This window comes from Calypte anna, chromosome 4A (assembly GCF_003957555.1).
Source record: "Calypte anna isolate BGI_N300 chromosome 4A, bCalAnn1_v1.p, whole genome shotgun sequence".
Lineage (NCBI taxonomy): Eukaryota > Metazoa > Chordata > Aves > Apodiformes > Trochilidae > Calypte > Calypte anna.
In genome coordinates this window covers 22,846,017-22,860,275 of record NC_044248.1, presented here as the reverse complement: position 1 = coordinate 22,860,275, position 14,259 = coordinate 22,846,017, and the positions used below count along the sequence as shown (strand labels likewise).

The window sequence follows — 14,259 nt, the reverse complement described above, 5'->3', positions numbered from 1 at the left end:
GCTGACAAATATAACCCAGATGAGCAGCAGCTGGTTGGCTGCACCTCTCACACTGAAGAAAAACTTTGTGCCATTTAGGGATGGATGTGGATATGGCAATTCTGAGTTACTCACAGATGAGTGAGCTGCTGTTCAAACCAATAGCAATAAAGACCTACAGGCATCATGGGTTCACCCTCACATGTCTCAGCTTTCAGGTTCCAATAAAATCTCTTCTTGGACAGTAACACAGCATTGCTCTGAACTGTCTCACTGACTTACTCTGTCTACCTACCTCTCTGCTCTTCACATCACCTGTCATTTTCCTCTCCTTCTCCTTCCTACTCCTTCTCTTGTGCTCCTGTGGATAAGAGAGCATCCTTGCTGTCTGTCTTTCTGTCAGACATTTTCTGCCCTATCAAAGCTTCATAGGATCTAGGTCACATCTGAAAAAAGTAGTTCTTCAAATATTCCTTTTTCTTCTTCAGCTTTTCTTTCCAATTTAAAATCGTGACTACAATATTTGTTTTCCAAGCCTTTTGGCATCCAATCTGAAGGAAATAATAATAAAAAGAAGTGGCTCTAAAGCTAGAAAACTAAGAAACAAAATGAAGCTGTATTGAGGCTGGCTGACCTATGGGCTCAGTAGAGTGCAGGAGGGAAAAGCTGTGTATTGTCACAGGGAACTGTGTCTTAACAGCTGGTCAGGAATGAGAAATCTGGCAATCAGATCAGAACACTCACCTCCTACATGTAATTTTGATTTGGAGAGACAAGAGGGAAAACATTAGCTTTAGAGGGTGGGAGATGCAAGGACACATGGTTTTGAAAGGATGGGATTAAATTTTAACCTGTATGTTGTCTCTCACCTTAGCTGCTTGTCAGAGGCAGCACTGAAAGCTGACACTCATTCTTTGTACTAATCATGCCTGCCTGTTGTCACAAACTGTCTGAAATCTAGAACAGGTTGTACCAGTAGAACTCTATAAATGATACAGCAAACTTTAAAGGTGTAACTAGTATGTAAATGCTCTACTGTGCAGACTGTTCCACCTTTGTAGGTTTGAACTATGGTTTGAACTCATCAGGGTCTAGTGTAGGTGACACTATAAATTCTCAATCAGCATCATCAAAACCATACAACTTTTAAAAAGCTCATCTACAAGGCAAAATAACTGTTCTGCAGAGCGATAATGGTTCTCTGCTTTTCACCCAAGTGACTTGGTGTCAGTGTTCCCTAATAAAGCTATCAGCTGGGAGAACAGCTCACACAATATTTTAGCACTCTCCTTTCCTCTTATAGAATAGCAATAAATACATTTAGTGAGTCAAAGTACTTAGGGTTTTCAAAAACCTTTTTTTATGTAGCAGCTCCATCTTAAAAGATAAAGTTTGGGAGGGCATTTAAACCAGTTTTCACTCACATCAGGGTGTGTGTTGAGCACTTCTCAAACCCTAACCTATAAAATAGGCGTATATAATTTGTTCCTGCATGTACTGTACAAGGAACAAACACAGTGTAATTTTCCTTCTGAAACTGAAGGAAGATGTTCTATCTGTGCCACACACAAGGCACAGGTGACAACAAAGCACCACCGAAAAAGGCAAGGAATCAAAAGTACCATTATTAAACAAAAATCAAGAAAACTGAACCTGGCTAAACTTTTCCTCTAAGAATGTACTGTGAGGGAAACAGGCAGGCAACCAGTGCATTGATTCTGCCATAATATCTCCTTTCTGTCTTGTGCATGCAAACAGTCTGCTACTGCTATAGTCACCAATTTGCAGATTGGGAAGTAGGGGCCAAGCTACTGCCGCGCTGTGCTTGCCTGCTGAAGTAGAGTCTTCCTCTTGGAGTCTTTGAGCAGTAAAAGCCACTTCAAGTATGCAAGCCTTTTCTAATGTTTCAAAGGTAATACTCAAAATATTACATTTTCTTAGAAACTTTGTCTCACTTCTGTCTAATATGCCTATAGCAGGCTCTTAATAACTTTTGTGTTTATTAATCCACTCACTAGTAGGAAATGCCATTATAGAAAAACATGTTAGGTTTTACTGATCACACTACACTAAACCTCTGTACAAGAATAGTTCCAGTGAGCATATATAATTATTTGTTTGGATCACATTCAGATACAGAATTGTGCCACGGAATGTGTCATGATTTCTGTATGAATACAAACTATGTCTAAACAACAGGTGTAAGCATGATACTAATCTTAGAAATTGCTAGATTCAGTGAATTCTGAAGGCTGACTTGGAAATAGGACTGATAGGTTAAAAAAAATGACTGCAGATAAATTTCTATTCTCTCATCTATGACAAAAGTCAGGCTGTACCTTTTCATTCCTAAAACTCCCTCCTCCACTATTTTAAGATACTAATCTAATAACTCTTTGTCCTGCAATTGAGTCAGACGACTTCTCTTTACAATATTCATTCTCTTTTCCCCATACATGATATATCTGTGGGTCTGACAGTGTTGGTAGATCTGAGGGTTCCCTAGCAAAAAAGCCCAGATGTAGCTAGTGGTCATGTGTCTAATCTAAGCCTAATCTTGGTGGTATTTGACAGCAAACCAAGTACAGGAGTTGTGCAAGACTTGGCCATATATTTGATTTCTGAAGCTGACTATTCAGATTCCTGAAGGTTCTGAGCAGATTGTTTAGTATCTCACTGGCAAGAGATGTTAGCTCAGCATCTAAAATCCCATTATTATTTGAGGGAAGATATGAGGCTACTCACGCCTGTAGTTCCCTGGCTGATCTGAAGGAAAGAGCCCTCATAACCCCATAAGCTTTTTTTGCACTTAGTGTGGCATTTGTCTGCTGTGTCCAGGCTCCCTTCCCAGTGGACTCTCATTTCTAGCAGGCAGCTTTAACTTGCAAATCACTGTAGATTCCTTCCTGCATTGCTTAATGCGGCCAGACCCAATGTTTTAACTGACTTTTGAAAATCAGCAGCAAAGGCTTGAGTTTCTAAAAGTCTGTGTTTCCATGGTAGATGTCAATCAGAGAGGTAAGCTTTTATTTTGCACTTTGACTGCAAAGGGCCTGAAGGTAGCAGAGCCAGGTTAGTATAAATTAGGTATCCCATGTGTCCCTACATATAATGGTGTTCAGTTTTGCTCCCAGCCCACAAGAATGTCAGATGCCAGCCTGCATGTTAACTACTGTATTGCTGGCATCCTCAAGGATATTACACAGTTATTTATTATTGAAGAAAAGGCTCAGTGATAGATCTCCTAAAGGGCTATGAGTATCTGTGTGTACTCTTACATGTACACTTCAAGACAAGGTGACAGCCAGTGGTACAGCCGTGGCTAAATTCAGCTCTTTTGTGGTGAAAGTGTGTCATACTAACTGCAGGTAAACAAAAAAAATAGCTCAAATAAACGTGGCGTTTAGATTCATCCTAATTCATGAGTTGATTCACAAAGACAAGACTGCTGAGAAGAAGGATCTTGCCTCTTCGAGGCACCAGCTTCTCTTAATTTCAGAATTTATCTCAACACGGGAGCTGATGCAATGTTTGTGTGAGAAAGAAAGTCAGAAAGAACAGAGGAGGGTTACTGCAGCTGAGTGCACAGCAAGAGGAAGGATGTTAGGCATCTCTCTATATTTCATTGTTTATGCTTCTGGTTTCTCAAAGGCTGGGCAGCTTTGCTAGATGGTCATTACCCTCAGTTTCCTCTTTGCATCCTTAACTGTTGGACAACCAGAGAATACTGGAGGTGAGATACTTCAAAGAAATTAATGTACAACTGACTTCAGAATAGCTGCAAACCAGTCAGAGGGCTATAAAGGAACTGGAGGAAGTAAAACTATGAAAAAAACAAAAGCTCACTCAAAGGTGTTAAGGAGTCATTAAAGATCTCTTGGAGATCACCTAGGGAATATCATTCAGAAGGGCATATGCATCACCAGTGTCACATCCAACAACCCTGAGTGCAAACGTGTGCACAGCTGAATTCAGCCCCAAGGTTTCCAGAAGTGGGAAGACAAGGAGTGAGGAAAACAAAAGGAGCGGAAGAGCCATTAATGGAACAAAAAGGAACAAGCAGTCATATCAGGTTTGCAATATAATGAACTTTGTTGGTTTGTTACCTGGAGCACAGGAAGTAGCCCATGTGCCACACTCCATGTGTGCATGTGAAGTAGAGAGACCTTTAACTCCTAAATATCTCCAGAGCATTCCTGTTTGAGCAGTTTAAGTTCCATGTGTGCGTGAAAGTGATAGAAGTGATTTCTTCAGATTTTATGGGTGGAATGGATTCTTTAGTCCCAGATTCCAGAAAAGATTTTGTCATTCTAGCAATGTCAATAGCTTCTACTGGCTGCTGGCATGACAGCTTTGGGGATTCAGTCCTATTTTTTGAAAATAATAAAATACCTCTATCTAACCCAACATTTCTTTATTTTAATCAATCTCTAAGTCATATTTAGGCCTTGGGGGTTGAGTAGAGCTTCCATTAACCAATATCACAATTTCAGAAGTACTTCAGACTACATGTAGGGCCCATAAATGCTTCAGTCTCTTAGAGAGATATTAAGTACATTTATTACCGTTTTTCTAGAAATAATTAGCTTTTATTTTTAGAAGTCTCTCTCATTTACCAGCCTACAGAAAGCATGAAGTTATGTCACATACCTTTGAAGTCTTTCTTTGAAAATACATAATTAGAATTTAAACACCAGCTAGATTACAAGCGGTATATACCCGTAACATCAACTAATTTTAAATGTAATTGGCATACTCCATGCCAGAAAGAATTCATAAGGGAGCGGATTTAACAAATGAGAATCAGTCTGGAAATGTGACCTGAGCTTCTTAGATTAAAAATAATTCCACTCAGAAATGAGAAATAAAATGCATAGGCTGCATACCATGACTCAAACCTGACCATGAACTGGGGATATCTGACATTTCCATCTTCATCAAGGGGGATTCTGTCAAGTAGCAGCTCAACCTCTTCATCAGTAATCTCTGCACCAAACCTGAAACAAACAGCAGTTAGCAGCACTCACTTGCGGAGTTCACATTTGGGTCAACAGTACCCACAATACCCCGAGCATATGGCTGCCATTAACTCTTTGTTACTGCTTCGGTCCTCCAGATCAAGAGCACCACGTGAATATCAGAGGTTAATCAGGGTTTTGATCGCTTCAGCTTTCCCAAAGAAAGAAATTCTACCCTAGAATCCCGGCATTGGTGGGGCACAGAAATAGAAATACTAGGATATTGAACTGTGTGCAATTGTCCTCTATAAAAAGTTATTCATTACACTAAAACACTGGTATTGCTTAAACTAGTTAACTCTGAAAGGCTTTTTATTTGGACTGTTTAGCATGAAAGTAAATGTAGAGAAAAACTGTCTTTTTGGGAAACAGCTTCTTAGTGCTTTTGGAAAGTATTTCATAATGGCTTTTAAGACATTTCGTACACAAATATTTTAAAGTGTCAGTGTTTATTCATCAGCAAGAAAGTTTTTTACCTCTTCAGAACAATCAAAACATAATCCTTGAAATACTGGCATAAACAGGAATGACTTGAGCTATAATAAAGAACAAGGCATTTATTCATCACTCTGTAAAGCTGGTAAAACTCAGCTAACTTCCGAGGGGATATGTTTTCTTTTTGGCAACATAATAAAAGGTTATACAAACCATAATATTTATTTATTGTTTTGGTTTCATCATCACACTTTCCCATTTTACCTAACTCAATAAACCCTTCTATTAGAGTGCCATTTGTCCTTGAACTTATTTTGGGGACTTCTGACTCAGAGGTTTGGAGCATGGAGAAGAGCTCATTTTGTAGAATCCTTTACCCTGCCTGAGGAAGTCTGCTGAGGAGAGCAGATAAAGCTGCTTTTGCATTTGTCCTCAGCTGGCAGGATTTTATTTTATTGGCTTTCAGCTTCACGTACCTACATTCACTTTTCATTTAGACACGTGCATTTAAGGAAGCTTGAGTTCTGCCTATACACATAAAATCAAATTAAAAAAACCCATAAACCCATAGCATTTTTTCTTAACCTATGAAGAGGATAAAACCTAACTTTGCCAGGGAGTGTCAGTAAGAACAACTTTTCAGGAATCCATAACTATTCTGGGGTTAAACACCACCACACAAGCCATTTGAAGACAAGGTATTTGCATGTGAGATCAATGGAAAAAACCTGTTTGCTCACATGATCAATTAAACAAAATTTCCTGTTAGTTGCTATTTCCTAATCCTTCTTTCCACCACTTGCATCAGGGGATGTCATCCCAGAAAGGGGCTCAGGCAGTTTAGGCTGCATTAAAGGGAAGAGTTTATGCTAAGAACAAAAAGGTTAGGTAAATTGGCCAACTTGTAGCTCTGCAACTAAGAGACAGAATGCTTAGTCATTATATTACTTCTCTCTGTTGAACCATAGTTACAAAGAAAGCGAAACAGATTCCATGTGAAGTAAGACATGAGATCCAAGGAAGAGCAAGAGCAGCACTTACTGCAACATTTAAGGTTTTATATAGCAAGCATACGTAACTGGCCTATTTTACTCATCATCATTAGCTTAAAATAGGCAGGAGAGCAACAAAGCCACAAAGTGCTCAAAAAGAAAAATGAAGCTTTTTGAACGTTGTTCTTGATTTAAAGACCAAGAATTCCTGGGATCTAAAAAGCAGCAGTAAAAAACAGCAGTAAGGAGAGGAAAATAGGATCATGGGATCAGAAGTTATGTCTTAATGTTTACTATCCATTTTGTCCTCTCTTGGAGCAAGACTAAATAATTACTGAGGGGAGGCTTTCCTTCTCTGGTAACTTTATTTGCCTCAGTATAATTTTTTGTAAAGACACAAATTCACACACAGATCACTCCAGCACCTTTAGCTGCAATAAATTATCTTTCAATCACCAGGCAGACTTTTCTGGGTGCTCTGGATTATGTTATTTTTCTCTCTCTGTAGCAAAAGATGGGTGCTCTGGTTGTGCCACTAGAAGTGTTGGCATGAAAAATCCCATAAATTACTAATTTTTTGTTGTTGACCAGGAAGATTTTTTATGTCAAAGGAGGGAGAAAAGTCTTCACTTCTGGTTACCAAATGGAAAAAATAAACCAAACCCAATCTCCCTTGACAGGTAAATAAGTAAGGATTTTCTTGGAACTGAACCCAACTGGATCATAACTTGTTACTGAGAGTATTTCTCATTCTATAGGTTCAGTATAACTCTGAAAAACTATTTTATTTCATTTAAGGAGGCTGATAACTTGTTATTGGCTGATAGCCTGAGCTAGATAGGTAGCTCTCCAGTGCAGAGTGAACCACAACACTGCAGCCATCACAATGAAAGTTTCTGATCATACTTCTTTTGTTAGAAGAGTATCTCAAACTGCTCTCTATTATCAAGCTGCACGAAGAGACTACAAAAATAAGAAAAAGGGCTGTCTAAGTTTAATGCTCAACAAAGTTATGGAACTGTCAACTGCCAAGATGAACTTACCTACACCCACATGAAGAATTAACTATCTTTTTCCTCTGTATAATTTCCTACTCTCATCATTAGCCTATAACTGCAATCTCTGATACCTGATCTGGGCAGCTATCTCTTGAAAGTTCAGACATATACTTGGCAGCATACAAACATACTTTCTGAGAAATCACCATCATTTAATGAAATAAATGATAATGTCATTGCTAGAAGGAGGGTGGGCCAGAATCATGCACTCTAGGATACTTGGATGTAGTACAAAAGATCCTTCAAACTCTTTTGACTGAAGCATTGCCAGTGACTTTACCCTGAACACAACTAGGGAAAAACAGATGTCTGGAGAGAACCCAGTGCTCTCTGGGTGCCACAGTACCCCTATAGGAGTGTCAAAAGTGTTGAAGGTCCCCAGGCTTCCCAAATGCATGCAGGGAGATCGGAGCTGGTCCTGTAGGTCTTGCCTAAAAGTACGCCTGTATACATTTACTTTGTAGGGTGGTGAATCCTGTTGGAACAGGAGGGGAATCAATGTAAGGTCCTGGAGGGTTTCCTATCTCTGCCTGGAGATGTTTCTGCAAGGTCAGACTGGCCTAAAGGAGTAAAACTGGGAGAAGGGAGGTACAAGGTTCATCAGCTTTGCATTCTGACATTTTCTCCATTATTAAAATTCCAAAGACCTATTTTACATTACTGATCTCAGGATTTCCAGAAACATGCTGTGATTACATTACATCCATCATGCTCACTGGTGTGGAAACAGAAAAAGCACTGAATGAAGAGAGTGTATGGCCTATACCATTTGTTACCCCAAACAGTGATATTATACCTTTCATTCTGAACTTCCCCTTAAGCTTTACAAACACTTCCACAGTATACAAAAGCAGTAAACAGAAGAATCATGTGCTCCAGCATGAAAATGCAGCCACCTGAAACTAAGCAATGATTTAATCAAACAGCAATAGCAGACAACAAAAGAATCACTGGGTTCTCTAGGGCACACTTTCAAAGGCAGGTGCAGTGGACAAGGCTTGAGAAAAAGATATCTATTAACTGAAGGGCTAAACCTATTTAGACAGAAGCTGATGCAAAACACATGGGACTGGTTAACAGTGAGGTTGAGAGAAAATGCTTTGGCAAGAAGCCCAGAACCCCAGCAAAGGGAGCACCTGCAAAAAGTCACATGTGGTTTATCGTACCAATACCTACATTTGCTCATACAAACTGTACCATATGATTAATACCTGCAATAATGCCAAATACAGGTAGTTCTCACCTCTCAGATCTCAATTCAGAGAGAAAGAGAGGAAGATAAAGTACATTGGGAAATTCAGCAATTGTTTCAGTCAGTTACTGAGGTGTCCTTTAATAATCTATAAAGGCACCACTCCTGGGTACCAGGAAAATAGTGTGTTTTTAAGAGGTCATTAGGGGAAAAGAGAAGTGTACAAAACATTCCCTACAAGAAAGCAATTGGGAAAAAACACAGAAAGCAAAGATGAACTTAATAGGGTGTCAAGACCAGCATGCTACAGGAGCAGAGATGGCAAGGCAAAAAACAGAGCAGACCAGGTGAGAAGGATAAGTGAGTCTAAAAATGTGTTAGGCATTTGAAGTAAGAATGAGAAATCTATAGTGATCTGAATGTAAGGAGAAGTGGGAGGAATTTCCGAACACTGCATGATACAGTCAGAAAGATAAGCTCAGCAGACTATTCCAGTGGTGTGACCTCAGATCTGTCCAGGGAACACAAGGGGAAGGCAAAGGTATTTGTAATTGTTGAGAAATAGCAGGCAACCGTGAGGTGCACTGCCGTACAGTTCCTGTGTGCAAACGTGTGTGGAAATAGTGGTTTCTGCTGGCAGGCAGAGCATGAATTCACTACCTGCTGCCTTTGCTTATAAAAACATGGCCTCTGCTTAGCACCTCTCGTGCATTCTCTGAGAGATCACCTGTGAAAGCAAGATTAACAAATCAAAGAGTCACAAATGAATCAAAGGCTAATCCTCTCTTTTGACATTTTTAAAGTAATGAGCAACAGCAAGTTGGGCAAGTACTTAATATTTATGAGAAGATAAGTTAACAACAGACCTCAAGGACTCTAAAATGATGCATTATTGGTATAAATCACAGGTTCCACTTCCCTCTAGAAAACCTTCCTTTTTCTACCTCTCATGGTACAAACAATTAAAAGTATCTGCTTGTCCTCATCTGTGGTGTTGGTGCCTATTTGGCCCTTCAATCTTCTCATCACTCTCAAGGAAGACCATCAAATGTGAGGTACATAAAATGTACCTCACCAGTGTTCACCTGCCAGGAAGCTTTCCTGAAGGAGAGACCTAGCGTGGAAAAATTAGGCTTAGAAAGCTGAACCTTTTCAATCTCTGTGTGAAACACTGCCTGGGAAAGCTGACCTGCAAAATTTGGAGGCAAGAAAATTAAAAAAAAAGAGAATCCAATTGTCCCCTACTCATTCTTCCCTTATATGCTGTTGTGCCTCTGGTTTGTAGTGCTTCAAACAACCCAGGTATTGCATTTCACCTCAAAGTCATCATTAATCCCTGTTATTGCCCGCAAATCTGTCTTGCAAGTAATCCACTTTCCCCCCTTTCAACATTATTCACCAAAAGATCATATTACCCAAACCCCATTGGATTTGGCACTTAGATTTACATACTGGCAAGCTGTTCAGAGCATGCTTCATTAAAAGCTGCATCCTTCAGCCACTTAGCAAACAGCAGCACAACACAACTGTTTTCCCATTTCATCACAATTTCTCTAGTAAAGCAGCAGCCAGAATGATGCACACTTCAGCAGCAAAGCAGGGCTTAACCCAGTGTTCTGGGCAGCACGGTGCTCCCTGCAGCCTTAAGTTCTTCCAGCTCTTAATTTCGTCTTGCCATTCAGACTTCTGGTGGCCACAAACTGCTAGGGATATTGGATCACACCACAGATTCTTCAGAGCCAGATCGCCTCTTAATGGGAGCAAGGTACCTAAGTGCCATCTACAATTTGGCCTTAAAGTCTCTTGTAATTTTTACAGTTTGAATACAATCAAAGCTAGAAAGATTTCTTCCATGGGAGCACTGTGAAAAGAAAAGGTAGCACCAGGATTACCTGTCTCCCTTTTGTTTCTCTGTAAAAAAAAGAGATCTGACATTCAGATAACCACACAACAGCACCAGGCTGGTGAGGGAAGAGGACAGTTTGGTGAGGGAGGTTGCACAGGTCACCATGTTTTAGGCTCTGGATTACTTGTAAGCCAAGATCCGTACAGTCACTGCAACTCTCCTACCCAACCCCTTGGTAACATCTCAAGGAAAAGACTCTGACTCTGCTAATGTAAAAAAACAAGAAGGAAAGATCAAATACTTCCTTATTATTATTCCTTGTATACATTGTGAGAAAGTGCAAGCTCATTCTGTGTCAAAAACATGTTTGCTAGTAAGAGCGATGCAGCATGTGGTATGTGCACAGCATTTTGTGGAACTGGCCAGTTTGTTTTATGTCCTTCACTTCTGTATCTTGAATTATTCCATAAACCAGATTGTTCAGCATGTCTTGGTAGTTATATGACTTTTTGTCACTCCTTAGTACCTGTACCCTTCACAAACTGATGGATTATATAGTTACTGACCTCTGCCTGTCACACGGATGCACTGTCCACAGTCATTCATACAACTTCAGGAAATAGAACCAAGTCTCCTGAACTCCTGTGTTATGCCTCTTAAACCACCTCTTTAGTCCAATACCTTTCTACCCTTACCAGAGGAATCCCCCAGGTCCCAGTTTTCGACTCAGGTAAAGCTACTTCAGTCCTACCACATATTTTCTGGAGTACTGTAAAACTCATGCTCAGAGGAAGGCTAAGCAAAGTAGTGGTCAAAAAGCTTCAAGCTGTCACACCTCTCTGTACTGACTGTGCCACAGCACCAGTCTCTCTGACTGCTGAGTAACTATTAGAAACAACAGGAGTTGGGAGAAAATAAAAATTGCAAAAATTAATTGTGCTTGACTGCTAAACACCTTTCCATGGTAAAACTGACAACAGCACTGTAAGCATCTGCTGCTGCAAGCATTTCTTATCTGCTGGAGTGCCTCGTTGCACGCTCCTCGAGAGGTCAGTCAGGTTACCCAAATGACAACAGTAGACTTACATTGCCAACTGTACATTAACTATGGAGAGCACAAGGCCTTAATTCCACCTCCTTACTATTTCCTCACCAGCAGGAGAAAAAATCATCTTGGGAGGCCTCATATGGATTCCACCAAAACACCTGATCAGGAATTATCAATTATTTTCCTCTGGGTGCTAAGCTCACAGAAAACGTCATAAGGAGGGAAACCATGGAGGACCATTGCTATTCCTTGAGTTGTCATTGAGGCTGTGTGGGAATTCCACTCAGAAGCAAGCAGCAATGTACCAGCTGCAGCTCTGCGGGTGCCACCTGCTCTCCTCACAGCTGGGATCTACACACTACAGCTGCCACCTCATGCCCATAAGGATCCTAAAAACATGGCATCTCCTGCTGCAGCACAAGAGATGCCCCCATATCTGATACCCCAGAAAAGTGAAAGTTCAGCTCTAGTCTAGAAGTGTTCAGAAGTCCACCAGTTGGATCACCCTGCTCTAAAATCTGCCTTTGCATGCTGGTGAGTAAGATAAGAACGCCAAGTGCAAAACCAATAGTGTAGAAGTAGTGTTTGTGCAAAGCAGGCAGCCTCAAGAGAGCTATCTATATCCTTGCATAACAGACTAGTAAAGCTGGTGACTTTTTCCTCTGAAAGCAGATGCAGACCTTTCATAAACTGAGTGTGGGTAAAACTTGGCAAAAAATGCTTGTATTTCATCAAAGCCAAAGGATCCAAGTCATGATCCAACAGGCGTAGGCAGTGTCATTTGTAACAAAGCTTACCCAGTGGCAAATACAAGGAAATATCTACTGAAGATGTGATAAAAACAGCAGCACGTGCCACATCATACACCGTTTGAAAATACCTTTCCCATAAGTTAGCATGTTGAACGATGCCCTTTCTGAAACAGCTTTTCACAGACCATTTGTTTCACTGAACTTACACACTCATTTTGTCAACCACATTCTTTTTATAAATAAATTTGAAATATTTTAAAGTGAATTTCTAGCATTTTGGAACAAAGTAAAAAAAAATTTTTAGAAAAAAAATCACTTTCAAACACAACATATAAATGTGAAAATGCTGACATTTTTGTGAAAGTTTATTTTGAACAACTGTGTTAAGAGTATCATATGGCCTGATAAAGTCAATGTTAAATCAACATTATACATTTTAAATGAATCAACTAATTTAAAAATGAGCTTTCTATTGCCTAAAATGATAAAAGCTCAACATTCTGAGTATTTTCCTACAGGTTTTCTAGCTGCATTAGCAGAGAAGCTACAAAAACCATGACAAAGCACTGCATTTGGTATAGCTTTTACCTTTGACTCTCACTAGCTCACAGGCTCAGTGATGCTCAGCTGATCTTAGTGTGGTCATTTCCATTTGCCATGTGTAATCCTCCATGGGAGAATGGGGAGGTGTATTACCCATTTTGGCCAGGTGCACCCAGATATATGGGATCAGTAAATGTGCACAACTTCCTCATATTAATATTCAGATGACTGTAATAATCCCAGCTTAAAGATAAGCATTCTGTTTCTTAGCACCATCCTGCAAGTTTAATTCAGTTGAATTTATTAGGAATAACTAAGATGAAATTTGTGTGAAAGAGTGAAAGTTACAGCTGTTAATTCTTGTAAATGCTAAGCAGATCTTCCACCTGCAGCAAACTGACAGCTCCAACTATTTAAAGCCAGGTTCCAAGGTCACAACTTGGGCCAGTCTCCTGTTTGCATTTCACTTCAAGGGCTGATTGAGCAATTCAGAACTTGGCACAGCAAACACAGCAGGTGAATAGGAGGCAGAGAATTCTCCAACAAATTCACCAACTGACTAGTAGTTTAACTGTAATTAAAACACAGCTTTTCTTTATTATCTTCTTATGTCAAGCTCTGTGAAATTAAATTATGGTAACTATTGTACTGGAGAAAATTTAGAACTGCAGGCCAGTGCTGTCAAAGGGTCATAACATAATTACGGTTCTCTCCAGCATTCTACCTACTCCTCTCCATCCAAACTCTCGACAAACTAATGACAGACTTGCCGGGCTGAGACCAAACCTGTGCTGAATACAGCCTATTTAGTGCTCCCTTTACCAAAGGGCGCCCTGCCATCTAGTGGCAAAGACATTGCAAAAATACCATTGGTTATTCAGAACAGGAACGTAACATGGAAACCTTCCTGCAAGATTGTGAAATATTGTACACTGTATATCGCATTCTAAAGACCTATGTCAAGAGACATTAAGAAAAAGCACACAAAGTAGAAAATCAGCATTCTCAATCTACATTGCTCTGAAATACAGGATTTTGTACAGTTTTCTTTAACTAGTTGCTCTAAAGTTGCAGTATGAGTCACAGACTACATGGTGACAGCAGTCATTTAGAAGGAAGAAAGTGGAGGTAGGGGAAACTAATTAGGGGTATAGAAAAATGATGACTTACAACACACCATAACAACCACCCAGCTGTGTTACAAACTGACACATCTATTCCAGAAAGGTCACTTCTGTCATTTGCTCCAGCCCCAAGGCAGACGTTCCCCCGCCCCCTCCTACATAACAGCTTCAACTCACTGTGGAGGATGTGATGAAAACTCAGTTTTTGCAAGGCTGCATGATTGTCTGTGCTGACGTGAGCAGAGACAGTGAACATGTGATGGGGGGAAGAA

At 40.1% G+C, this 14,259-nt stretch overlaps 1 long non-coding RNA gene across 2 annotated transcripts in view; it reads right to left on the bottom strand.

Annotated features, from left to right (window-relative positions):
• LOC115598255 overlaps positions 1–14,259 on the bottom strand; it is a 37,155-nt gene that overhangs the window by 16,480 nt on the left and 6,416 nt on the right. For both annotated transcript variants that reach the window (XR_003987530.1, XR_003987529.1), the window contains exon 2: positions 4,866–4,976. This is a non-coding gene — a long non-coding RNA (uncharacterized LOC115598255). The remainder of the gene's footprint in view (positions 1–4,865; positions 4,977–14,259) is intronic.